General features: G+C 35.5%; 1 protein-coding gene across 6 annotated transcripts in view; it reads right to left on the reverse strand.

Annotated features, from left to right (window-relative positions):
- Positions 1–27,812, reverse strand: part of Hecw2 (HECT, C2 and WW domain containing E3 ubiquitin protein ligase 2) — a 355,738-nt gene that overhangs the window by 319,563 nt on the left and 8,363 nt on the right. Inside the window, exon 1 of one of the 6 annotated variants that reach the window (XM_078017778.1) lies at positions 1,222–1,409. The exons of the other annotated variants lie outside the window; for them this stretch is intronic. The gene's annotated coding sequence lies outside the window, so the exon portion shown is untranslated. Of the gene's footprint in view, positions 1–1,221; positions 1,410–27,812 lie in introns of those variants that run through there. 6 annotated transcript variants of the gene reach the window in all.

A 27,812-nucleotide genomic window follows, 5' to 3' on the forward strand; every position in this document is an offset into this window, starting at 1 on the left:
AAAACATGGTAGAAAATTGCAGCAAATTGTTGGTGTAGGAGACATTTGCATTTAAACTCTAGTTTACAAACAACTGTCTGAGAAATCTTCAGGCTGATGGCTCACTAAACCAAAGGGTTCTACTTATAGAACTTCACACTTAATCAAAATTATGCCCAAGACACTAAAAGATCATCAACATCCAACCCAGGCAAGCCTTAAAACATATTTATATGATAGTATCATTCCCATGTAACCAGTGAGAAAGTCTTCAGTCAGTGAAGTGGACATCTCACTCAGCAAAATGATTCAGCCCCAGGTGGCACAGAAGCCAAGGGATTGTTTGACAAGGAGATTTCCAAGACATCTCAGATAGGGGCAGAAGGATTTTTTTTTTTTAAGATTTCTGAATTACTATTGCAAAAACCGAGTAACTCATGATTAACTCATTGCCTTTCTTCTCATGGACATTGTCACCTTCCTGGCAACTTCACAGGTGGCAGAAAGACCTATCAAAAAAACAAGGAAATATCTGTGGACTAAAGCTCATTTAAAGACCCAAGACCTAAATCAAAGGACAAGGGGGACAATCAAATAGAAGAATTCCCTTCACATCTCCAAAATATGTATTGTACCTCCTAGAATCTGGGTCTTACACAATAAATGGAAGCAAACTATTCCCTCAAAAAATAGCTGGGAACTTCCGCATATGTCAGTACTTCCTTTCTGGTACCAATTCCACTTTAATTTCAACTAACTTTACTCTCAACATGCAAGAGAGACCCAGGGCACTTCAATCCACAAATATTAAACTGGTCCCTGGAGAAGTCTGACCTAGAAGAACAATGAGCAGTAGGCTCTGTCAAGGGCAAAACAATTGGCATGTAAATTGTTTGTAGTGTTTTCACATCACGAAAGAATGAAATCCCTACCCTCACAAAAAGGTAACAGAAATGAGAGATCACAAAAACCCTGCTTTGGACAACAGATCCATGACCCATAGACCATAGAAAAACAGCTGGCTCTAGGGTGTGCACAGCACTCCACCTTCCAGTTAAAAAGGACAAAGTGGATTGTAAAACCTACAAACTCACCCGGAATAATGATAAATATTTCCTACACTAGGAATTAACAGATTTCCACTTGTGTAAGGCTAAGAAAAAACAAGTAAGCATCTTGTCTATTTGAGCTGCCATAACAAAAACCAGGGTAGCTTATAAACAACAGAAATTTATTTCTCACCATTCTGAAGGCTGGAAAGTCCAAGATCAAGGCACTGGCAGAAGACTCTGAGGTGACAGTGCCTCTCTATTTTATAGACAGCACCTTCTTACTATGCCTCAAGGTGGAAGGGACAAGGCAGCCCTCTAGGGCTGCACTGTCATGATGTACACCTCCCAAGGCATCACCTCCTAATACCATTGTGTTGAGGGTCAGGATCTCAGCACATGAACTTGGAAGGGTGGTGGGGAGACCATAGCACACAGGTCCTGTCAAAACATTTACTGCAAAAAAACACAAGTTACATATAAAAATTCACTATGAGTACATTTCAGATCAATGGGAAAAGAAAGGATCATTCAATAAAGAGTGCAGACTATGATTAACTACTTGGAAAGAAAATTTGTAGTCCCCATAAGAATAAACTCCAAAAGGACTAAAGAGGTAAATATTCTTTAAAAATAAAAAAATCATGTTATCTACTTGGAACACACTGCTTAAATCGAATTAGTGGTATTCCATTGCTTTTAAAAAACCAAAATACATATAAGACCTACAAGACCTAACACAGTCTGATGTCAAAATTCCTCCCCAGACATAATCCTGCTTCACCTTGATCCCTGTTTCAGCTGCAATGGCCTCTGATTCAGCCTGAAATACCTCCCTCCACCACCTCCTTGTTGTCCCTTAACTACAATCTTCCTTCAGAGTTTAATTCAAAGCTACTCCCACAGGAAAGCCTTCCTGGACCTTCCCAACTGGGGTTCACCCTGTAGACTTTTTATGCCACCATTTCTCTCACCTTCAGAACACTTTGAACACAGTTTCAATTTCATTTGTGAACTTAAAACAAATTAAGATCTATTTTCTTTTTTCCCCCAGTGTTATTTAGGTATAATTGATACATGATAACTTAATACATTTAAGGTGTATACAATACTTTGACAAATGTATACAATTGAAATGATTACCACAATCTGGCAATCTAAAATATCCATCTCTTTACATAGTTAGAGTATTTGCTGGTCAGAATACTTAAGACCTACTGTTTTAGAAAATTTCAAGTGTAGGATGCTCTAATAGTTATCATGCTATATGTTACATCTCCAGGACTTATTCATTTTATAAATGAAAGTACCCTTTGATCAACAGCTCCTCTTTTCCCCCACCCACCAACCCTGTAACCAACCTTCTACTCAGTTTCTATAATTTTGCCCTTTTTAGATTCCTTTTATAAATGAGATCACAAGATAAACAAAGAGCTTTTCATAATCAATAACCCTTCAAAATTGTTCAAAGTTCATAGAAAAGCAGTCTTTCAATAATATAATTTCCAAACATAAAAGTGTTCTAATCATTAGGAAATAAAGATACATTTTATACAAAAATATTTTACCTATAAAGTTAATAATTTTAAGAAATTATAATGCTTAGTGTTAGAAGGGGTGAACACTAAATTTTATTCCAAGTAGAAATATAAATCTGTAGAATTTTCCTGGAAGAAATTTTTGCAACATATACAAAAGTTTATTCAGTAACTTTAACTCAGCAATTTCTGTTCCAGAAACTTAGCCCAAGGAAAAATGTTTTCACTGGAGAGTTACTAATAAAAAAAAATTTTTTTAAAGACTAAAAATAACATAAATACCTAACAATAGAAGAAACAAATTTTAAACCATGCACAAAATAAAACATCATTGAAATTATGTGATATAAACAGTCAATACTATGAGAAAATATTACAAATGTATAATAAATAAAAAAAACAGGGGTTGAACCAGCATAATTGTTTTCCTTCTGTAAACATATTTCTATATGGATATAGAGAGAAGACTGGGTAGATGTACTAAAATGTTGATATAAGAGTTTATGGTGGGTTTTATTTTCATTGTTTTATTTTACATTTTCCAAAATGAACATTTCTGTTTTATAATAAAAGAAACTAATAACAAAAAGTTATAATGTATAACACTATTAAAAATGTGCTTATGTTGTACAAAGCAGTATACAAGCATTTTCTACATATTACTTAATTTATCCTTTGAGGTAAATACTAATCCTTGAAGTAGGTACGACTATTGTCCTCATTTTTAAAGATGAATGGATGTAATTTTATCAAAAAATATTCTTCATCCAGTAATTTTTTAAAGCTGATTAAAATTATTTTTCTAGCCTTTTCCAAACATCAATCATTAAAGTTAAAAATAATCAAGGCTTTACATTAATATCTAAAATAGAGCCTCCAAGTTCAAACTTAGATTCTAGATTCAGATTCAAAGAAAGAGAAGAGACTTAAATATGATCTAATATTCACATTAGGACATTGATAAATTAGGGATTCTGCGACACACCTTCTAGTCTCCTGATGCAAGCAGGGTTCTGAATTCCAAGAAACTTACACTGAACCATATGTCATTTCTAAAATATGAAGAAAAATGTCCTTTACAGGGGACGAATAGCATGAGCATACATTTTTAAGCCCAGTGTCTGTCTTTGTGGCCTTCTTCATGGAAAGGAATTCCACATACTGCAACCATCTGAACATGATTAATTCACCAAAACCCCCCTTCATCACACACTATTGTTTTAAACATATACTTTCTTTTCTTTGACTCTGACTGACAGGTTGGCCCATCCTCCATGTAAAATGGAATGTTCTCAGTCTTTTGGATATGTAATCCCTGCTGACCTTGATGCAGCTCATGAGTCTACCAGTATGAAAGCACTGTGTCTCTGGAGGCCAGCGTCTGCCAGGGTGGCCCTAACAGAAGATGACAATTGCCTGTCAAAGAATCACTTGGAAACATATTTAATAGGCAAAACTATCAGAAGCTACTTAAGTTGCTGCTCAGGGTAGCTCACACAGACATGAAAATAACTGGTAAGAAATAATTTAATATATAAAATGTAAATACTGATGTATACTTACACAGAGTACGTGCCAGGCACTGTATTAAGCTCTAAATATATCCTCTCATCAGAGCTTCACAACAACCCTGGGAGAAATAAATTAACCCTATTTTTACCATTATGAAACTCAAAAGTCAGAGATAAAATAACTACTAGTAGGATTCAAACTACATTCAGCTAATTCTAAATCCAGCGGTTAATGTGAGATATCACATCTAAGGTTCAGCCAATTGCTTCTCATAGGTTTACACAAGACCTCCACCTCAGCCCTACAGTGTCATGGAACAAAAGGGCCACTCTACTGTACCCTGGGAGCCAACTCAGTGAGGATGCAAACAGAGGCACGTTGAAGAATAATAAGTTAGCTAATACTGTGACACAAAGAATGTACAAAGCAGGAAAGGGGAGGGAAGGTTTTGAGCACTCTAACACAAACTATTTTGTGACCAGTAATTGCAGCAACTGGGGAGGCTGAAGCAGGAGAATCGAAAGTTTGTGGCCAGTCTCAGCAAATCAATGAGGCCCAGAGCAACTTAGCCCCTGCCTCAAAATAAAAAAGGGCTAAGGATATAGTTAATGGCAAAGCTGCCTAGGGTTCAATCTTCAGTACCCACTCCCCCCCAAAAACAAAAAATCACTTTCTGAAAATTGTGTTCCTGGCATTTGGAAACATCTCCCTTAATCTTCTTGGAAGAAGTAGTATAAGAAGGTCTACATCTAACAACTGTATCAAGGCAATGGCTTACAATAAATATCTGAAGTCTTTTCACTCTAAAAGGATTTCAGAAGCTACCGAGTATGCTATTTAGTACCTCTGCAGCTACGTCACAAGACAAGCCTGTATCTCTCAACTGTTAAGGTGCAGGAACAGACAGCCTCATGCAAATTATTTCCAGTGCTTCTCAAACCTAATTTGTACAGGAACCACCTGCAAATGGTGTCACAATGCAGATTCTGATTCACTATGGCTGAAGCAGGACCTGAGTCTGCATTTCTAATAAGCGCCTAGGTGATGCTGCTTCTTGCATGTGATGCTGCTGTCGCTATCTTTTTGCAGCAAACATCTCTGCTATACCATGAGTGAGATTCTCATGTGCCAGTGATACCAACCCTATGCCAGGAAACTGAGCTTTAAGAAATCCCTAGAGCCTTTCAATATTTTTTATAATCTAAAAACATGCATTTGTGTGTGTACACACTCACACGCACACAGAGAGAGAGAGAGACTGGTTCAATGATAAGACTTCACTTTTACATAATAATTGAGACATTTCCAGAAAAATTAGTTTCTTAAGTCAGCTTTTCTCAAAATGGACTCTGCAGATATTTTCTTGATAGGTCCAAAGAATGATTTCCTCATAAAAGAGGTCCACACAATGACTTTGTGATCAGGGTGTTGCCTTACCCAGAGAACAGCCAACATCTGACTGCAGCAAAAGGACAGATGTCAGAGGACAGAGAAGAGAAGGGGTAGATTCTGACAATCACAGAGCTTGATGTCCCGCCCTGCAAACCTTTAAAATGGATTATGGAATAGGTAGTTTGTAAGAACTTAAAGACAATAAAAACAGGCATTCAGTAGAAAACAGCATGGTTTTGCTCAGAAATAAGGTATACCTAATATTTTATTTACTTTTTTAACAGGGTTATGAGAATGGCAGGCTGTGACAATGCTTTTGACACTATATCCAGATTCCAACAAGGTATTGAGTCTCCAAAAATATTCTTATGGCCAAGAACACATAAATGGAGCCTAAAGATGTAGGCTCTATTCACCTCACAGATTTTTTCTTTTTCTTAGAAGAAACTTTTTAGTTTGAATCCATCCCATTTATTGATTCTTGGTTTTAATTCTGGTACTATAGGAGTCTTATTAAGAAAATTGGGGCCTAATCCAACATGATGGAGATTTGGGACTACTTTCTCTTCTATTGGATGAAGAGTCTTTGGTTTAATTCCTAAGTCGTTGATCCATTTTGAGTTTTGTACATGTCGAGAGATAAGGGTTTAATTTCATTTTGTTGCATATGGATTTCCAGTTTTCCCAGCACCATTTGTTGAAGAGGCTATCTTTTCTCCAATGAATATTTGGGGCACTTTTGTCTAATATAAAAATAATTGTAATTGTGTGGGCTAGTCTCTGTGTCCTCTATTCTGTACCACTGGTCTACCAGTCTGTTTTGCTGCCAATACTATGCTGGTTTTGTTACTATTGCTCTGAAGTATAGTTTAAGGTCTGGTATAGTGATGCCACCTGCTTCACTCTTCCGGCTAAGGACTGCTTTAGCTATTCTTGTCTCTTATTTTTCCAATGAATTTCATGATTGCTTTTTCTATTTCTATGAGAATGCCATTAAGATTTTGATCGGAATTGCATTAAATCTGAATAGTGCTTTTGGTAGTATGGTCATTTTGATAATATTAATTCTGCCTATCCAAGAGCAAAGTAGATCTTTCCATCTTCTAAGGTCTTCTTTGATTTATTTCTTTAGGGTTTTGTAGTTTTCATTGTATAGATCTTTTACCTCTTTCATTAAGTTGATTCCCAAGTACTTTATTATTTTTTTGAGGCTATTGTAAATGGGGTAGTTTTCCTCATTTCCCTCTCAGAGGATTTGTCACTGATATACAGAAATGCCTTTGATTTATGGGTGTTGATTTTATTTTATATCCTGCTACAGGATATTAGTTCTAGAAGTTTTCTGGTAGAGCTTTTTGGGTCTTCTAAGTATAGAATTATATCATCAGCAAATAGTGCTATTTTAAGTTCTTCTTTTCCTACACGTTTCCATTTAATTTATTTCATCTAATTGCTCTGGCCAGTGTTTCAAGAGCTATGTTAAGTAGAAGTGGTAAAAGAGGGCATTTTTAGAGGGAATACCTTCAATTTTTCTCCATAGAATGATGTTGGCCTAGGGCTTAGTATAGATACAATGTTGAGAAATGTTCCTGTTATCCCTAGTTTTTCTAGTGATTTGAACATGAAGGGGTGCTGTATTTTGTCAAATGCTTTTTCTGCATCTATTGAGATGATCATATGATTTTTATCTTTGTGTCTATTGATGTGATGAATTACATTTATTGATTTCCATATGTTGAACCAATCTTGCATCCCTGGGATGAATCCCACTTGATCGTGGTGGTATACAATCTTTTTGACATGTTTTCGTATTTGATTTGCCAGAATTTTATTGAGAATTTTTGCATCTATGTTCATTAGAGATATTGGTCTGAAGTTTTCTTTCTTTGATGTGTCATTGCCTGATTTTGGAATCAGGGTAATATTGGCCTCATAGACTAAGTTTGGAAATGCTGCCTCTTTTTCTATTTCCTGAAATAAAATGAAGAATATTGGTATCAGTTCTTCTATAAAGGTCTTACAGAATTTAGCTGTATATCCATCCAGTCCTGGGCTTTTTCTTGGTTGGTAGGCTTCTGATGGCATCTTTTATTTCATCACTTGATGTTAGAATGTTTAAATTGTGTATATCATTCTGACATCAGATAGAATACTAATCTCTAGGGTATATAAAGAATTCAAAAAGATAAACACAGGGGCTGGGGATGTGGCTCAAGCTGTAGTGCGCTCGCCTGGCATGCGTGCAGCCCGGGTTCGATCCTCAGCACCACATACAAACAAAGATGTTGTGTCTTCCAAAAAAATAAATATTAAAATATTTTTTAAAAAGATAAACACCAAAAGAACAAATAACCCAATCAATAAATGGGCCAAGAACCTGAACAGACACTTCTCAGAAGAGGATACACAATTAATCAACAAATATATGAAAAATGCTCATCATCTCTAGCAATTACAGAAATGCAAATCAAAACTACTCCAAGATACCATCTCACTTCAGTCAGAATGGCAGCTATTATGAAGACAAACAACAATAAGTGTTGGCAAGGATGTGGGGGAAACGGTACACTCATACATTGCTAGTGGGACTGCAAATTGGTGCAGCCAATATGGAAAGCAGTATGGAGATTCCTTGGAAACCTGGGAATGGAACCACCATTTGACCCAGCTATCCCTCTCCTTGGTCGATACCCAAAAGACTTAAAAATAGTGTTCTACAGGGACATAGCCACATCAATGTTTATAGCAGCACAATTCACAATAGCTAAACTGGACCCAACCTAGATGCCCTTCAGTGAATGAATGGATTAAAAAATGTGGCATATATACACAATGGAATATTACTCAGCAATAAAAGAGAACAAAATCATGGCATTTGCAAGTAAATGGATGGCATTGGAGAAGATAATGCTAAGTGAAGTTAGCCAATCCCAAAAAAACAAATGCTGAATGTTTTTTCTGATATATGGTGACTGACTCACAGTGTGTAGAGAGGGGGAGCATGGGAGGAATAGTCAAACTCTAAATAGGGCAGAGGGGTGGGAGGGGAAGAGTCAGGGTAGGGAGTTAGCAAGGATGGTGGAATGTGATGGACATCATTATCCAAAGTACATGTATGAAGACACGAATTGGTGTGAACATACTTTATATACAAGCAGAGATATGAAAAAATTGTGCTGTATGTGTGTAATAAGAATTGTAATGCATTCCGCTGTCATTTATTTTTTAAAAACCAAGAAGAAAAACAGAAATGGAACCTAAATAATAATTTGCTAAGTGGGCCCCAGATGGTTGAATGGAAGAGCCCAAGACAATGGACTAATGGAATACATGTCAGCCTGGTCTGAGGTTCCTTTAAAGTTCCTTCCCTTTCCCACCCCCACAAATGCCCCCCAACCTCCAAGCAAATTAGAAACAACACCAGAAGTGACATATCCTGAAACTACCATTTTTGTTGTTGTTGTTGTTGTAAATGGACAGAATGCCTTTATTTGTTTATTTTTATGTGGTGCTGAGGATGGAACCCAGTGCTTCACACATGCTTGGCAAGCACTCTGCCAGTGAGCTGCAACCCTAACCCCCAAACTACCATTCTTATATGTGCTTTAAAAGTACAAAGAAGTCGCTTATATCTGAACTTCCCAAAAAAAAAGGATTCAACTCAAAACCTACTCCTTATAAAGCCCCAGCACTTAAAGTTTAATAGCGTTTTCCTTTTATGTGTTATTTATTTAAACTGTTTTCAATGGCAATGCTTAAAGAGGTTAGAAATATATAAAAGAGGTAAAATGGATGCAGTGAAGCAATTGAGGCTTTTCCAATTAAAATTTGGGAAAGATAATGGACAATGAACTCCAATAAACACAGCCTTATCATTGTATTTTCAAGGTGTACAGGAGGAGGAGAGGCAGAAGTACACGTAAGGACAGCTTTTTGCATCAGCTTAAGCATCCATGTTATTGTGCATCTCTGGGAGTCCTGAGGGTTCCAGGAGGCAGGACTTGGAATTTCTATTCTGAGTCATAAATAAGAAAAGGACCAGCTTTGAGTAACATGCTATAAATTGTCCTCGTGGTATGCTTATACTATTCAATAAGTCAAAATTATATACACATCACTGAAATTACAGAATAAGAGAACCTTCCATCAAACAATGAAAGAAGGAAATTCTACAAAATGTCTATGCTACTTTACTTACTTTATTATAAATAAACATTATAACTTTATCTTAGTCACATAAAAAATATATGAATGATAACAAAGAAGTGCTCAAAGACTATAGGAGTTATATGTGAAGAATGCAGAAGCTGGCCTAAAAGGGACCCACTGGCCAGATTTGGACAAACTGTGCTTTTGTAAGTGCAATGCTGATAATCAATTATAACACATTTAATCTAAAAATCCATGAGTCTGTATTAAGATAATATGGGGGGTCTGGGGTTGTGGCTCAGAGGTAGAGCATTCACCTGGGACACTGGAGGACCTAGGTTGGATCCTCAGCACCACATAAAAATAAATAAGTAAAATAAAGGTATTGTGTCCAACTACAACTAAAACATAAATAATTTTTTTTAAAAAAAAAGATAGTATAGGGACACAGGAGGAAAACTCTTGCAGAAAGCTATCTGTTAGATGAAAAGGGAATGACAGAAAATAATCCCTTTGCAACCACCAATACAATTAATTCAAACAAGAATCACCTGTGAATGCTATTAGTACCTGGGGAATGATTGTTAGGGAATGGAATATTCACATTATCTCAAGCATCACTGGGCAGTTTACCTACTAATCATAAAAGAGCTCATGCACTTGTTCAGGGGAAACTGCAGGAGTTACCACTTAACCAAGTGAACTCACTCCACAATCAATAATAGGATGATCAGACATCCTGGGCCTCTAAATGGGATGCAGTAAGTAATATCACCTGAGCCACCAAGCCTGAATGTAAAAATTGGGTAAAAAGCAGACAAATCCAGAACATTCTGCAGTGGGTCTAAATTCCTCAACTGTATCATCCTAAAACAAAATAAAAGGCATGGGAATTTTTCTAGATTAAAAAGAAATTAAGAGACATGATATAAATGAGATGCATGAAATTTTACTGTACCTTAATTGAAAAAAAATAGTGTGGGATAATTTTAACATAAAATATACATGAGATATTGTTTTAGTCAGCTTTTTCACTGCTGTGTTTAAAGACCTGATAAGAACAATTTTAGAGAAGAAAACATGTATTTGGGTGCTCACAGTTTCAGAGGTCTACAGTCCACACACAGCTCCATTTCTCAGGGCTCAAGGTGAGACAGAATATCATGGCGGAAGATGTGGTGGAGGAAAGCAGCTCAAGACATCACACCAGGAAGGAGAGAGAGAGGGAGGGAGGAAGACTCCACTTGCCTACAAAATATACACCCCAAAGGCAAGACCCCAGTGACCCACCTCCTCCAGCCACACCCTACCTGTGCTCAGTTACCAGTCAGCTAATCTCTAACAGGGGATTAATTCACTGATTGGGTTAAGGCTCTCATAACTCAATCATCTCACCTCTAAACCTTCTTGCATTGTCTCACACATGAGTTTTGGGGGAACACTTTACATCCAAACCAAAACAGATATTCATTGAATTATGGTTAATTAGGTTAAAATCCAAAAACAACAATAATAATATTAGAGATGGCAGAAGAATGTCTTTATTCTTAGGAAGTGTGGATATTTAGGGGTGATGTTTAATGGCACACACAATTTATTTATAAAATGTTCAGGGGAGAAAAAGAGAAATCAAAGTAAAAGAATGTTAACAATTGATTAACCAGGAAAATAATTTTGAATGTTTCTTTATCTTATTCTAACATTTAGAAATTTTTCAAAATGAAAGATTGGGGAAAGAGAAAAATACGTTGTTCTTTTTTTTTTTTTTTAACTCTAATGCTGGGGGTTGAATCCGGGGATACTCTATCACTGAGCTACATCCCTAGACCTTTTTTTTATTTTTTATTTTGAGATATTTTGCCCAGGCTGGCCTCAAATCTGTGATTCTGCTTGCCTCAGCCTTCCAAGTAACTGGAATTACATTCATATGCCACCTACCTAGGAGGGAAAAAAAATAAACATTAGTTAAATTTTTCCTTTTTGCCTCTTAACATTTCTTTTCTTTTATAAATTTATATTCCTTGCCAACTAGGGTGGCACACATCTATAATCCCAACTACTGGAGAGGACAAAGCAGGATTGCAAATTTAAGGCCAACCTGGGCAACACAAGACTGTTTCTCAAAAAATAAAATTTAAATAGGGCTGGAAATGTGGCTTAGTAATATAGGACTTGTCTAGCATTTGTAAGATCCTGAGCTTGATCCCCTTGTGCCTAAAATTTAAAATAATAATAATAATAATAATATCACACTCCTCACCCTCATGCCTACCCCTATAGAACTTTTGAATACTGACTTATCCTTGGAGTTTCATACAAGTTCCAGACCCATACCTTTTGCATTCAATATTCTGGATGTATACAGATCACAACAAAAATATATTCAAACATAAAATATAAGTATCAAGTAAAAGTTTAATAAGCAGGATAGTGTAGTACACAGTAGATTAAAAGTTGAGTGATAATTTATTTCCTTTTTTTTTAATTCAAAGCTGTCTTTGGCTTGCTCAATGATGTCCACCAAGCTCACAATGGAGTCCTACTTAACTCATTACAAGGCTAGTAGCTGCAGTGATCCTGTCTCCATCTAACTCCATTTAAAGACCCTCTCAACCTCACCCACAAAATAAGCCAGCAACTATTCCAGAGATCAAGGGGGGGAAAATTACCAAAAGCTGCAGGTTAAATTAGTGAGAAATCTAAATTTGGAGGATCTGATCTAAAATTGATGATGATAGAGCAGATGGCACACATATTCTCTTTCAGTATTTTGCCCAAAAAAATAGCAAACCAAGGAAGGATTCTTATGCAACAAATGAACATGCTTTGAAGATACTAATTTTTCTTTAAAAATTAACTTACAAGTTCTTTAAACACATTTGTATTTTTTTATGTTCTTATCATTAAAGATAGTAGGGAACTAATGAACAGATTTAAAGGTTAGTTTCTTCATCTTTAAAACAATGGATACAGACTCTGCTTTCACCATATTAACACAGAATTTCACAACACTAGTGGAACCCTGAATGTGATCCGAGTCACATTTAATTTTTATTTATTGGTCAAACACTGGATTCATCTAAGAACTGTTTTTTTAAAAAAAAATGGATGAGGGAGGGGGCATGGTGGTAGGAAAGACTGCGGAATGAGATGGACATCATTACCCTAAGTGCATGTATGAAGACACGAATGGTGTGAATATACTTTGTGTACAACCAGAGATATGAAAAACTGTACTCTATATGTGTAATATGAATTGTAATGCATTCTGCTGTCATATATAACAAATTAGAATAAAAAAGAAGGGATGAATTGTCCTTAAGAATTGATAGGCTGAAATTACTAAGTTAGGGAACCAAACCCTAAAGTAAAGTTAACTCTGTACTAAAAATAACAATAATTGAAGGGGGCTGAGGCATGAGGACTGCAAGTTCAAAGCCAGCCTCAGAAAGACCCTGGGCAACTTAGCAAGATCCTGTGTCAAAACAAAAAATAAAAAGGGCTGGAGATGTGGCTCAGTGATTAAGCATCCACAGGTTCAATCTCTGGTACCAAAAAATAAATAAATAAATAATAATAATAATAATAAGCCTGAAAGATTAAAGAATACTTTACCTCAGATTTAAATGTTTAGTATAGCTGCCAATAGCAAATAATATACAGTGCACACCTAAATAGCCACAATGCTAGATTACTTTCCTTACTTTCAAACTAAAGCATTAAAAATACTAGTAAATTCTCTCTACTTTTGTATTAAGCTCTTGTTTTTCTTTAAGCTAGTAAGAGGTTTTATAGCTATCTATCCCACCCCCACCAAATACCAGGAAACAATGTTTAAAATTACATGGGCATTTTAGAATTCTCACTTCTGCAGCAAATCCATATGCTAAGAATAACTTGCCAAATAAATGAATTGCTTCTAGCGATGACCCATTTTAAAAGAAAAAAAATCTAAAATGTTTGCAAATGAAATTAAATTACTCTAATGGACTACTTACCTCAAAACCTACTTATGTTTTATCTACATTAAAACCATTCTAAGAAACAGTGTTAAAGGTTACTCCTTTAATAATACTTTTTTAAAAATCTGTTTTTTAAAAAAACATTAGATGTTATGGTTCTATAAGCATAGTCTCCATGTATTTTGTTCAGTGCCTTTTACTCGTTAATATAGTATAATTTTCCTGAAGTAAAGTAAGCATTGCTTACAAGTTATTTAAGCATTAAATAACAGAAAAAGCAATCGTTATTCATAACATTAGAAAACTCTCTTCAGAGTTAAAAGCTAAATTTATTAAGATTATTTTATTAGGCCAGAAACTTCAACTTCTATGTATTCCCTTATCTAAGCCTCAAGACAACCCTCTGAGGTGCGTATACATTTTAGATATGAGGAAACTAAGATTCAGAGACATTCAGTAATTAACGGTGCCACATTGCTAGGTCTTGCCCAAAAGTGAATCTCTCCTTCTTTCCTAGTAACAAGTTTCAGCTGGACTGGTGGGCCCATGGCCTTCCAGAGAAAATTCATGTGCCAACTTCCCAGTCAGTCTTGAGGTTGTCATAAGACTGAATTCCCACCAGTGGAACATGGGTGGAAGGGACACATGCATTTTCCATGTCAAGTGATTCTCTCCCTTCTCACTGGCTGGAACACAAATGAAGAAGGGGGATAGCTTTGATTGTGTGAATGATAATGGCCCAGAGGGGCTGGCAGAGCAATGAATTAAAAAGAGTGTGCTAAAAATAAAAATTAAAGAAATTTTTTTAAAAAAAATTTAAAAACTGTGCTCAAAGGGCCTATCCATCCAGAAACACCCATCTACGTAAAGGAGAAATGAGAGAGAAATGCTAGAAAGATGATTAGATAAGAATAAGCTCTAGCTTTACTGGGCCACTATGTTTTGGAGAAGTGTCTATGACAATAGCTTAGTTCACCCAATCAAAGAAACTGGCACCGGAAGTGGGGTGGTAAAGCTATATAAATATAAATCGTAATATAAATTATAAGGTACTGGCCTTATAAAAAGAAAGTGGATGTTGCTAACTGAAAAGTGTCATCAACTAGTTTGTTTGTCATAGTAGAATAGTTGGCAAATCTGTTCACCTGAGACTACCTGGAAGGCAGACTGGACCACATATCTGTAGATGCTATTTCTCTAAGGAAGATAGATAGAAAGTATAGGAATAAGATGTTTCTGAAATTCTAGGTGTTCAATCAGAATTAATTATCAAGTACTGATATGGGCCATTGTCACACACACACAAAAAAATTCCTGGGAACTAATGACGTTCTTCACCTTATGCAGTATCACTAGTAAGAGGTCTTAATAAATCTGTTTCTAGATATTTTCCTTCCTCCCTAAATGGGAATTAAAATAGAAAGGACTAAAGTCTTCTCCCATTTTGGAAATTGAGAAATGGAATGTTTCATGTCTTAAAACTTGGAATAAAATAATTTTTAATTCTATATATCAAAGTCATTCAGAAGATCTTTTGTTTCATTTTACTATTATATGTATCTAAAAATAAAACAATTAAAATACATTTAGAACATACTTCCTTTAGAAATGCTGAATTGCTTTATGTATATGTTACCTATTTTGCTACACATGTTCTCTTATTATCTTTTCATTTCCAAATTTAGCTTAGAAGCCATTAGAATTTCATTCAAGGTCAAGTTGGGTGTTTGTTTCTTTAAAAAAATTGGAGGGGGGGGGAATCATAAGGACATTCATATACCTAAGTTAAAATTCTCTATGTTATGATGGTTATTTTTGTATTCTCATTATATAAAACCATAGTTCCTAAAAGTATTTCAGAGAGTGCTGCCAACTTAAAATCTCAACAGTACTTAGTTTCGCCCACTCCCACCTCCCACAAAAGGAGACTAGAGGTATGAATAAAATTAAATGCAAGAAAACAAAGAGCCTAACAAAGCACTAAACAAAATACTAAGAAATAATACAGAAATAAAAGCTGTCTTAAATGTCAACTTCTCCTTGATAAATAAACACCAAAAATTATCCAAGAAATGCCTTCTGTCTACTTTTTTCCATGGGACTATTTTTTTTTAATCCATCTGATCTATTCAGCACTTTTCCCCCCCCTTGAGAAACATTTATTTTGTTGTATTATTTTTCTTCCTGCCATAATGGGAAAATTTACAAGTGAGGGGACTAGATCCTATTATCATATCTGTCACTAAGGTTGGAGTGACATCACATCTCAGACTGCCCAGGACCAACTCACCAGGGCCTTGTCCCAGTACAATTGAGTGCTAGGATACAGAAGAAACTATAATGGATACACCATTACCAACTAGCTGTGTGAACTTGAAAAAGTTATGAAACTTCTTCAGGACTCAGTTTCTACTTTCACCAAATGAGAATAGCACCTGCAATTGGTGATTGTGATGATCTCTGAAGAGAACATTTGAAAGCACATAGGAAAATTCTATATAAATCTAACTTATTGTAAATAAAAATGCAAGAGACATCCAAACACATTTTAAGAAGGAGGAGCTGATCTGGGTAAGGTGGCACATGCCTGTAATCCCAGCATCTAGGGTAGCTGAGGCAGGAGAATCACAAGTTCAAAGCCAGCCTTAGCAAAAGCAAAGTGCTAAGCAACAAAATGAGACCCTGTGTCTAAATAAAATTCACAAATACAAAATAGGGCTGGGGATGTGGCTCAGTGGCCTAGTTTAATTCCCAGTGCTTTCCCCGAAAAAAAATGGAGGAGCTGGTACTGTTATTCCTCAGCTTGCTGTGCATCACTCCAAGAGTCTTAACAAAAGTGAAGTCACTTAACTTCGTAAGATTCTGGTTTTTTAACTAAACAAAAATGAATACACAGAATGATCCTTATGAACCTTTCCAACACTAGAAATATTATTATCATAATCATGTTAATCCAATTTCTCAGATTACTATGAATACGTCTTTTATGTGGTTTCTCTCAAACTGGCTACTATGAATCCACAAAATTTCTTGATATCTATTAGAATCATGAATCCTGCTTGCAAACTTATCTGGTTGGATATCCAGGTGTTCTATTAAATTTTTTAATTATTTTCTCCCTTTTTTTTTTTTTTTTTTTTTTTTACAACCAGGATGCCTAACCACTGAGCCACATCAACATCAGCCCTTTTTTATTTTTCATTTTGAGACAGGGTCTTGCTAAGTTGCTGAGTCTGGCTTTGAACTTGCTGTCTTCATATCTCAGCCTCCCAAGCAACTGGGGTTACATGCATGAGCCACTGCACCTGTACCCTTTTTTTTTAAGAGAGAGAGATTTTTTTTAATATTTATTTTTCAGGTTTTTGGCAGACACAACATCTTTATTTTTATGTGGTGCTGAGGATCGAACCCAGCACCGTGCGCTTGCCAGGCAAGCATGCTACCACTTGAGCCACATCCCCAGCCCAACCTTTTTAAAATAAGGATATTTCACATAAAAACTTATTTCTGAATTTTATTGAAAACTAGAATATTCAGTATGTTAGGGCAATAATGTAACTGTTGTTCCTTTAGAAAGTGCAAGTGAGCTCCATCTTCCCAGATTCTTCTTCATTCAATTTACTGCACAGGTTTGTGTTTTCTCCCTACATGGTGCAGATTTTAAGTTTATTCCCTGGATAAAAGAATGTAAAGCCACTGACATCTACCTCAATGGCTAGATTGTAACTCTTTCCCTAAATACATTTTCCCAATAACATATTACCAATGAAATTTCGACTGTGAAATTCCATTACTTGCTTAATCAAAAGAACTATAATAACTCTTATCCTTATACCATGTAATTAAAACTAAAATTAATAAACACAGTAATTTAAAGGTCCAACTAGGAATCAGAAGTCAGATTACATTTAACTTGGTAATTTACTCATTTTCTAACCCCAACATGGCTTCATCTTATCACCAGAAAAACAGAACAAGTATTGTCTAATGTTGGAAACAAACAGAAAAGAATACTTGTTCATATCTGCTGAAGAATTTACACAGCAAAATTTAAGAAAATAACTAACATGTACTAACCTAATAAAAAAAATTATCAAATTGATTGCCATTCTGACAGTCCATTTGATAGTTTTTTAACAGGTTAGTATATGTTAATGATATTTCTGTAGATGCTTCCACATCTTTTGATTTCCATATCAAAAAGAAACCAATTATATACTCGAAAGAATTGAAAACAGAGTCTACAAGAGATATTTGTAAATTATGTTCATGGAAATATTATTCACAAAAGCTAGAAGATGGAAGCAACACAATTGTCTATCAAGAGATGAATGGATAAACAGAATGTGCTACATACCAGGAAACTTACTCAGTCTTAAAAAAGAGACTTTGACCCTTTGTACATTGTGAGTGAATCTTGAGAGGACTGTGCTAAATGAAATAAGCAAGTTGCAAAATGATAAATATGGAACACAATTCTATATACGTGCACTACCTAGAGTAGTCAGGTTCATAAAGGCAGAAAATGGAATGTTAGTTTCCAAGAACTGGAAGAAAGAAGCATTTTGTTTAGTGGATGTAGAGTTTCATCTTTGCAAGATGAAAGGAATTCTAGAGATTGGTCCCACCACAATGTGAATGGACTTATCATTACCCTCCTGAACATTTAAAAAGGGTTAAGATTGTAAATTTTATTTTTTCTATTCAAATAGACTGAATATTTGCGCATCTTCAAAAATTGTATGTTGAAACTCTACTCTCAATGTGACAGTATTTAGAGTAGTATTGGGAGGTTATTAGGTCATAGGGTGGAATCCTCACAAATAGTAATAGTGCCCTTAGGAGAAGAATCCCTTTCTGCTATGTTAAGATGCACAAGAAGACAGCCACTGTAAATCAGGAACAGGACCCTTGGCAAGAACTCAAAACTGCTGGCAGCCTGATCTTAGATTTCTAACCTCCAGAAATGTGATAAATATTTGTTGTTTAAGCCACTTATTTTATAGCATTTGTTATAGCAGCTAAAACTAAGACATGTATATTTCAACACAATTAAATTTTTTTCACTGAGCATGTGGCATACACCTCCAATCTCAACTACACAGGAAGTTTAGACAGGACTGAATTTTTGGAGCCTAGTTCAAGACTGGCCTTGGCAACATAGCAAGACCTTGTCTTAAAAAAAAAAAATTCACCAGGCACAGTGTTGTACACCTGTAATTTCAGCAGCTCAGGAAACTGAGGCAGGAGGATCATGAGTTCAAAGCCAGCCTCAGCAAAATTGAGGTACTAAGCAACTCAGTGAGACCCTGTCTCTAAATAAAAACATTCAAAAGGGCTGGGGATGTGGCTCAGCGATTGAGTATCCCTGAATTCAATCCCTGGTACCCACCCCCAAAAAAGTATTCATTGGCACACAGACTTTAAAAAAAAAAAGTAGGTACCTATGTGAGGGGTAAACAAGGAGATGACAAAGATGTAAAATGTGATAATAAAAACTGCGTGACAAAATTTAAAATAATTACAATATCAGCAAACAGTTTCAGAATTCAATAGGGAGAAAAATACTTCCAGAATGGTCAGGTAAGAATCTCTAGAAATTTTCTTCTCTATAAAAGTCAATAAAAACACAGGGAAAAAATCGTCAAAAACCAGTGTTTTCATAATTCTGAAAATTGACAACAGGTTTGCAGCATTGTGAGGATATTTTACTCAAGAAAAAATGGCTGAGTAAGAACAGTGAACTCTAAGGCTTTTTAATTTGTCCTATTTTCAACATCTCTCCCTGGCATCATGACACCCTTGAAACTAGTATCCTTAAAGCCATGGTAACTTTGAAAAACAGCACTCTTAACAGCCCCTGTACAGAGCAAAATCAGTTTGTAGCTTCCCAAAATGTTCCCATTCCATAAAATTGTCATTATATGACCCAGTGGTTACCTGGAAAAAAATCCATCCTTAGTACCTATCTTTACTGGACCTGAATCAGTGCCCATTCAAGAGGAAAAGCCCTTCCCCACAGCATTTGTTGAAAACAATCAGCTGCAATTACTTAATCCTGCAGTTGCCTGAGCAGGATTGCCAGCTGTGGCAAACAAGAGGCAGGGAAAGCAATTAGACAAGAAAAAAAAAAGCATCCAAATTAGAAATGAAAAAGTAAAATTATATCTGTTTGCACAAGACATATCCAAATACAATCATAAATTCAACAGCAACAACAAAACACTGTAAGAACAAATAAACAAATTCAGTAAAGTTGAAATATATAAATCAACAAATTTTTGAATTTTTGGAGCCTAGTTCAAGACTAGCCTTGGCAACATAGAAATTGGTCTCACCACAATGTGAATGTACTTATCATTACCATCCTGAAAAGAAATTAAAATAATTCCATTTACAATAGGAACAAAAAGAATATAATACTAGAAGTTAAAAAAATACAGTGAAAATTATAAAATTTTAATAAAGAAAATTAAAGAAGACAGATAATTGTAAAGACATACCATGATCAGAGATTGGACGAATAAATATTATTAAAATATCCATGCTATCCAAGGAGATCTTCAGATTCAATACAACTTCCACCAAAAATAAAAAATAAAATTAAAGTCCAATAGCATTCTTCTGGGTTTTGTCTTGTTTCATTGTTGTTTTTGTGGGGAGGGGGGAGTACCAGGGATTGAACTCAGGGGCACTCGGCCACTGAGCCATATCCCCAGCCCTATTTTGTATTTTATTAGAGACAGGGTCTCATTGAGTTACTTAGAGTTTTGCTTTTGCTGAGGCTGCCTTTGAACTCGCAATCCTCATGTCTTAGCCTCCGGAGCTGCTAGGATTACAGAGGTGCACCACCATGCTCAGCCTCCAATAGCATTCTTTACAGAAATAGAAAAAGCAATCCTAAAATTCATATGGGAGACCCTGAATAATCAAAACAATCTTGAACAAAATTAGAAGTATCACAATTCCTGAACTCAACACATATTACAAAACTGCAGTAATCAAACAATACATTACTAGGGCACACCCTTAGTGACCTAATTCCTCCAACCATACCCCCCACCTGCCTAGAGTTCTCACCTCCTTCTAGTAGTTCATTCAAATTAATAATCCAAAAACTGGATTAGTCCACTGAGGAGATTACAGTCCTCGTAATTCAATCACTCCCCAAAAGCTTCTCTCCTGGACATCGCTGCATTGTAGACCAACTCTTCAAAACACAAGCCTCTGGGGGATATTCCAAATCCAAATCATAATACAAATCATTAGCTGATTGCTAATGTAAGTAAGTAGAGGCTTCAGGAGCTACACATGACAATGAATACAGTCTGCAGAATTGGTCCAGAGAAACAAGCAACAACAACAAAAGGCAAAAGTAGCAAACCATAAAGAGGGAGGGAAACCTGAAGTCACATTATATTATTTGAAATGTCTACTTTTCAACAAAAACATACAAGATACACAGATAGACAAGTAGAGCCTATTCACAGGAAATAAAGCAGTCAATCAAAAATGTTGCAAAGATAGCAAATGTTGAACTTAACTGGATAAAGACTTTATATGTGAAAGACTTCATGTGCGAAACACATTCAAATAAATAAAGCAAATCAGACATAAAGAATTAAAGGAAGTTTGAGGATGTAGCTCAGTGGTACAGCACTTTCCCTAGTATGTGCTATGCTCCAAGTTCAATTACCAGCACTACCAACATAAAATTTTTTTTAAAAGAATTAAAAGTGCAAACATAATATTTCAACAAAGAATATCAATATGTAGATAAAAATATTTTTTAAAGAAGCAAAAAAGAGTGGACTTGAAAAATAATAACTTAAGTGGGAAATTCACTAAAGAAGTTCAACAACAAATTTGTTCAGGCAGATGAAAGAATCAATAAATTTGAAAATATATCAATTGAGATTATGCAGTCTTAGGAACAGAAAGAGAAAGAATGAGGAAAAGTTAGCAAAACCTCAGAGAGTTGTAGGACACCAAAAAGCATATCAACATCTTCACACTGGAAGTTACCAAAGGAGAACAGAGAAAGGGACAGAAAAGTGTTTGAAGAAATAGTGCCCAAGAACTTTCTAAGTTTGAAGAAAAACATTGACCTATACATCAAAGAAGTTCAACAGACTCTAAGAAGAATTAAATTTAAAAGTAGTCAAAATATCAAAAGACAAGCAAGAAAAAATATTGCACAAGGGATCTCAATAAGATTAAGAATTAATTTCTCATTGAAAATCACAGAGGTCAAAAGGCAATAGGATAACACACTCAAAGCACTGAAATAAAAGTTCAACCAAGATTTCTACAATCAGCAAAACTATGCTATTAAAAAATGAAGGAGAAATAAAGATATTCTCAGATAATCCAAGCATGAGAGAATGTTAATGCCAAATGCATTTCACAAGAAATACTAAAGGAAGTACTTGAGACCTAAAAAAAGTACTTGGGAAAAAAAAAAAAAACACCAAATACTAACTCAAATTCATCAGTAAAGTTAATTACATAGTTCAATATAAATGACAGTATAAATGCATTTTTGTCTATAACACCTTTGAAAATCTGATAAAAACTGCATAAATTAATAATTATAAAAGTGTGGTGATAAGGTTTTAATAAGATATAATTTGTATCATATGAAAGGAAAGGATGGAACTATATTGGAGTGAAGTCATACACTTCTGAAATTGAAGTTGATTTTAACTTGATCATTTAAAGATAAAATTTTAATTGTAACCTCAAGAATAACTATTAAAATAGCTCAATATCATAACAACATCATCAGAAATGACAGCACAAAGGCCTATAAAAATATATTTTTTTACTATAACCTTGTTGCTGTTTCAAAGCAGAATGCACTAGAAAATGTATATTTAACATAAAGCAAGGTACACAAGACAAGATAATAATGGAAAAATTGAAAAACAACAAGTCACAGACATATAAAAAACAGCAGAGGAGCACAGATTAATCCCATCTGATTATTAATAATCACATTAAATGTAAATGAATCAAACACTTCAGCCAAAGGCAGAGAATAGGCAAAATACATTTCTTAAATAATCCAACTAAATTCTATCTACAAGAAATTCTTAACATTCAGGAAACAAATAAGAGGAAAGTTTAAAAATGCAATATACCATGTATTATGGGCTGGGTTTCGTCCCTTAAAACTCATATTTCTAAGCCTTAATCCTCATTATTTAAGAATGTTCCTAATTTTGGAGATAAGGCCTTTAAAACATTATATATTAAAAGGAAGTCACAGGTAAGTCCTAATACAATCTGACTGGCATCATTATAAGAGGAAATTTGGACACAAAGAAACACATTAGAGGCATACACAGAGAGTAAAAACTTCTGGAAGACACAGCAAGAAGGGGGCTATCTACAAGCAAAAGAGAGAGGCCTCAGAGGAAACCAGACTTGTTGATACTCGCTAGCCTCCATAACAGTGAGAAAATAGATTTCTGTTGTTTTTTTTTTTTTAACTTACTCAGTCTGTGGTAGTTTGTAATGGCAGCACTAGAGAACTAATACACCATACAGACATTAATGAAAAAAGACTTGAAGTGACAATGTGATTATGAGACAAAATAGACTTTACAATAAAAATTGTCACTAGAGGCAAAAGATATTTTATAATGATAAAAGGGTAAAGTCAAAAGGAAAACATGATTATAATCCTGTATATACCAAAAAACAGGGTTATAAACTACAAGAGCAAAAAACTGAGACACCATTGTCCAAATTTCCATAATGGATAGAAAAATATGACAAAAGATAAGCAAGGATAGGTATGAAACCAAAAGCACAAAGGACCTTAAAAAAGAGAAATTGGATCTCACAAAGCAAACTTTTGTGCTTCATAGGACACTATTGAGATAGTGAAAAGACAATCCACAGAATGGGAGAAAACATTTGCAAATCATATATTTCATAAGGGCCTAATACCTGGAATATGTAAAGAATTCTTACTACTCAACAACAGAAAGACAAATAACCCAGTTTTTTAAGTTAGTACAGAATTTGAACAGACACTTCTGCAAAGGAGATATGAAATGGCCAATAAGCTCATGAAAAGATGCTCACCAGTAGTCATTACAGAAATGCAAAGCCAAATCACAATAAAGTGCTACTTCAAACCCACTGGGATGGCAAAAAGAAAAGCAGTATTGGCAAGGATGTGGAAAAATTGGAATCCTCGTCCATTGCTGACTGGAATGTAAAATGGGGCACCCACTTTCGAAAACTGTTTGGCAGGTGCTCAAAATGATAAACATCAATATGATCCAGCAATTCCACTCCTAGGTGTATACTCAGAGAACTGAAAAACGTATGGTTTGGGTTTGGATCTGAAATGTCCTCCAAAGCATCATTTGTAGATGAAGCAATGTCCATGAGTGGGGCTTCTGGGAAGTGATTGGATCATGAGGGCTCTGGTCATATCAGCGGGTTAATCCTTTGGTGGCTGAATGTACTAATGGGAGGTGATGGATACTGCAGGAGGTGGGGCCTAATTAGTGGAAGCAGATCACAAGAGGTATGCCCTGGAAGGGCATATCCTATGCCTGGCCTGTTTTTCTGCCACACCTTTCAGTTATGCTGTTCTCTGTAGCTTCAGGCCCAAAGCAAGGAGCCTACCAATCATGGATCGAAACCTCCAAAAACGTGGAACAAAAGAAATCTTCCTTCCTTTAAGTTGTGTATGCCAGGTATTTTGGTCACAGTGATGAAAAGTTTGATTAACACAGAACATTGGTACTGAGAAGTGGAGTATTTGCTGTGATGATACCTGACCACGTGATTCAGAAGTCAGAAGCCTTTGGAACTGGTTTGTGGGAAGAGTTTGGAAAAGTTTGGAGAGGTGGAAGAGAGAGAAGAAGGAAGGGATGGGGAAAGCTTGATCGATATGTACTAAGTTACAGTAGGAGCAAGAAATTAGGGTGACCAACGATAACGTAATACACAATACATTACAAATCTTGCAAGCAAAGATTTTGAAAGCTTTCATCCGAAAAATGATAAATGTTGTTCAAGGAGATATGTATTTTTAACATTATACAATGTACATATATCAAAACCTCAAGCTACCCCCATTGATGTATACAATTATGTTTTATATACCAATTAAAACAAATAAATAAAAGCTTTAATGTCTATTAAAAAACACAGATTCTAATTCCGGTCTGATATAGAGCCTAAGATTCTACATTTCTAACAAGTGTCCCAGTGATGCAGATGCTGCTGGTCTGTGGACTACACTTCCAATAGCAAAGAGATGACTTACAAAGGAAGAAGGTTTCTGAGATCAGAAGCGTCTGAATGAATCAGATCTCCAAGACTTTACTTTCTCTCATTTTAAAACTATAAAAATGTTAAATTTTTGGCATCCTGTGCCAACTTAATATTTGATTTGTATAAATAACTGCCTTTGATAATGTTCCATGAGAAAGAAACACACGTTTCCTTTAGCCATTAGGCATTGATTGTTGTATATTCTCTACATGATCAATACTGGGCATTACACAGAGACTTAAGAAAGTTTCCACGTTTTCAGAGTGCTTAAAATTCAGGTGGATTTTAAGGAAGGTGAAACAAAATAACTGGTGCACCATCTAAAACAACAGATTATTAACATCTTAATTGCTATAAAAATAGCATCCCAAGAAGGTGATATATGAGAATCTGGGACTATCAAACTAAACTCAGTTCCCCACCTCCTCCCAGATGAGGATATCCAGCCCACCCTCATCCTTACTGTCAGGCACCAACAAAGGAAGCTACAAAGACTTCTAGATGTATCATATTCTTCAAGAGAGTAAGCTGAGAATAAAATGATAAAAACCACTATTTTTACTGGAAATCCATATGCAACAAAATAAAATTAAGCCCCTATCTCTCACCATGCACAAAACTCAACTCAAAGTGGACCAAGGACCTAGGAATTAAACCAGAGACCCGGTGCCTAATAGAAGAAAAAGTAGGCCCAAATCTCCATCATGTTGGATTAGGCCCCAACTTCCTTAATAAGACTCCTATAGTGCAAGAATTAAAACCAAGAATCAATAAATGGGATGGATTCAAACTAAAAATCTTCTTCTCAGCAAAAAAACTATCAGTAAAGTGAATGGAGAGCCTACAGAATGGGAACAAATTTTTACCACATAAACATCAGATAGAGCACTAATTTCTAGGATATATAAAGAGCTCAAAAATCATAACACAAAAAAACCAAATAACCCAATCAATAAATAGGCCAAGGAACTAAACAGACACTTCTCAGAAGAAGACATATAATCAATCAACAAATACATAAAAAAATGTTCAATATCTCTAACAATTAGAGAAATGCAAATCAAGATCACTGTAAGATTTCATCTCACTCCAGTCAGAATGGCAGCTATTAAGAATACAAACAACAATAAGTGTTGGCGAGGATGTTGGGGAAAAGGTACACTCATACATTGCTGGTGGGACGCAAATTGGTGCAGCCAATCTGGAAAGCAGTATGAAGATTCCTTGGAAAACTGGGAATGGGACCACCATTTGACCCAGCTATCCCACTCTTCGGTCTATACCCAAAGGACTTAAAAACAGCATATTACAGTGATGCAGGTGCATCAATATTTATAGCAGCACAATTCACAATAGCTAAATTGTGGAACCAGTAGATGAATGGATAAAGAAAATGTGATATATATATACACACATACACACACACACAATGGAATATTACTCAGCATTAAAAGACAATAAAATCATGGCTTTTACAGGTAAATGGATGCAGTGGAGAATATAATTCTAAGTGAACTAGACTAATTCCAAAAAAACAAATGCCAAATGTTTTCTCTGATATAAGGATGCTGATTCATAATGGGGATGGGCGGGCAGCATGGGAGGAATAAATGAACTTTAGATAGGGCAAAGGGGAGGGAGAGGAAGGGACAGGTTATGAGGGTAGGAAAGACGGTGGAATGAGACAGACATCATTACCCTAAGTACATGTATTAAAACACAAATGGTGTGACTCTACTTTGTATACAAGCAGAGGCATGAAAAATTGTGCTCTATTTGTGTAATGTGAATTGAATTGTACTCTGCAGTCATATATAACAAATTAGAATAAATAAATTTAAAAAAAAACAGTGTTTCTAAGTTGTTTATCAAAGGGCATTAGAGACATAAAGAGTAAGTAGAACGGGTGCTCATTCCAGGTGTTTGCTGTGGTAAAAGTACTGAAGTAGAGATGAGCATGGGTATTAACAGGATGAAAAGAAGACCGGTCTGAAGTAAACCAGAGTGCCTCACACACCACCATCCCATACTGAGTAAAGAAAGCACAGAAACTACCTTCTAAGGAGGTGATGATCACCTGTAAAAATTTCTGGATAAGATATTTCTTTACAGGAAGGCTCAACTAATTTGCCTTGCAGGTTCTCTGTGGCTTTTCTTCAACTGCAAGACAAAATTCCAGTTCTCCTCCAACATGTAATTCTTTACCAGAGTCACTTGCCCTGCCTGCTGTTGACCATGGGGACAGTGTAAAATGCCTAAAAAAAACCTTGCTCATTGCATCAGGTTAGGCTTTCTGCTGCTGCTCAGCATCCCTAGTACTTAGTGTTCTCATAGACTATTCTCATAGGTCTTATTTTCAACTTAGTCATTAGTTGTCTTTGTGACTCTTCTCTGAAACTTGTCCAGACTATCCTCACCTCTCATACATAAGTGAGTGATGAGTGATACTTCAGGTTCTCTCTGACAACTCTACCTAAAACAAGCCTCAGTCAAACACTATTCTCTAACAGGACCCCCCTCCATAGGGACTTATCACACTTCCAATTTTGCTTTATTTTTCCATTTTTTACTTACAAAATATTCTAATTTATATTCAGAAGTTTATATAGGTGAGAAGTTAATATAACAGTAACCATATACCAATACCAGATTGAACAAATGTTAACCATTTGGCCGAGTTTGCTTTGCACTTATATGCTTGTTTATTCATATCTTCATTACCTGTTTCCGACTAGACTATCTGTTTTATGTAGGCAGGGCTGTGTCTGAATATTAACCTTTTATACCCACCACTTAGCATACAGCCTGGCACATCTAAGGCTCTCAATGTTTGTCCCATGAATAATGCACAAATGACTTCTGTTCTAGCATTAAACAGTGGCCATCACAATTAAAGAGTTATTAGACCAAAGACCGTTACTCCACTTTCA

Source organism: Ictidomys tridecemlineatus, chromosome 7, assembly GCF_052094955.1.
Source record: "Ictidomys tridecemlineatus isolate mIctTri1 chromosome 7, mIctTri1.hap1, whole genome shotgun sequence".
NCBI classification, from domain to species: Eukaryota; Metazoa; Chordata; class Mammalia; order Rodentia; family Sciuridae; genus Ictidomys; species Ictidomys tridecemlineatus.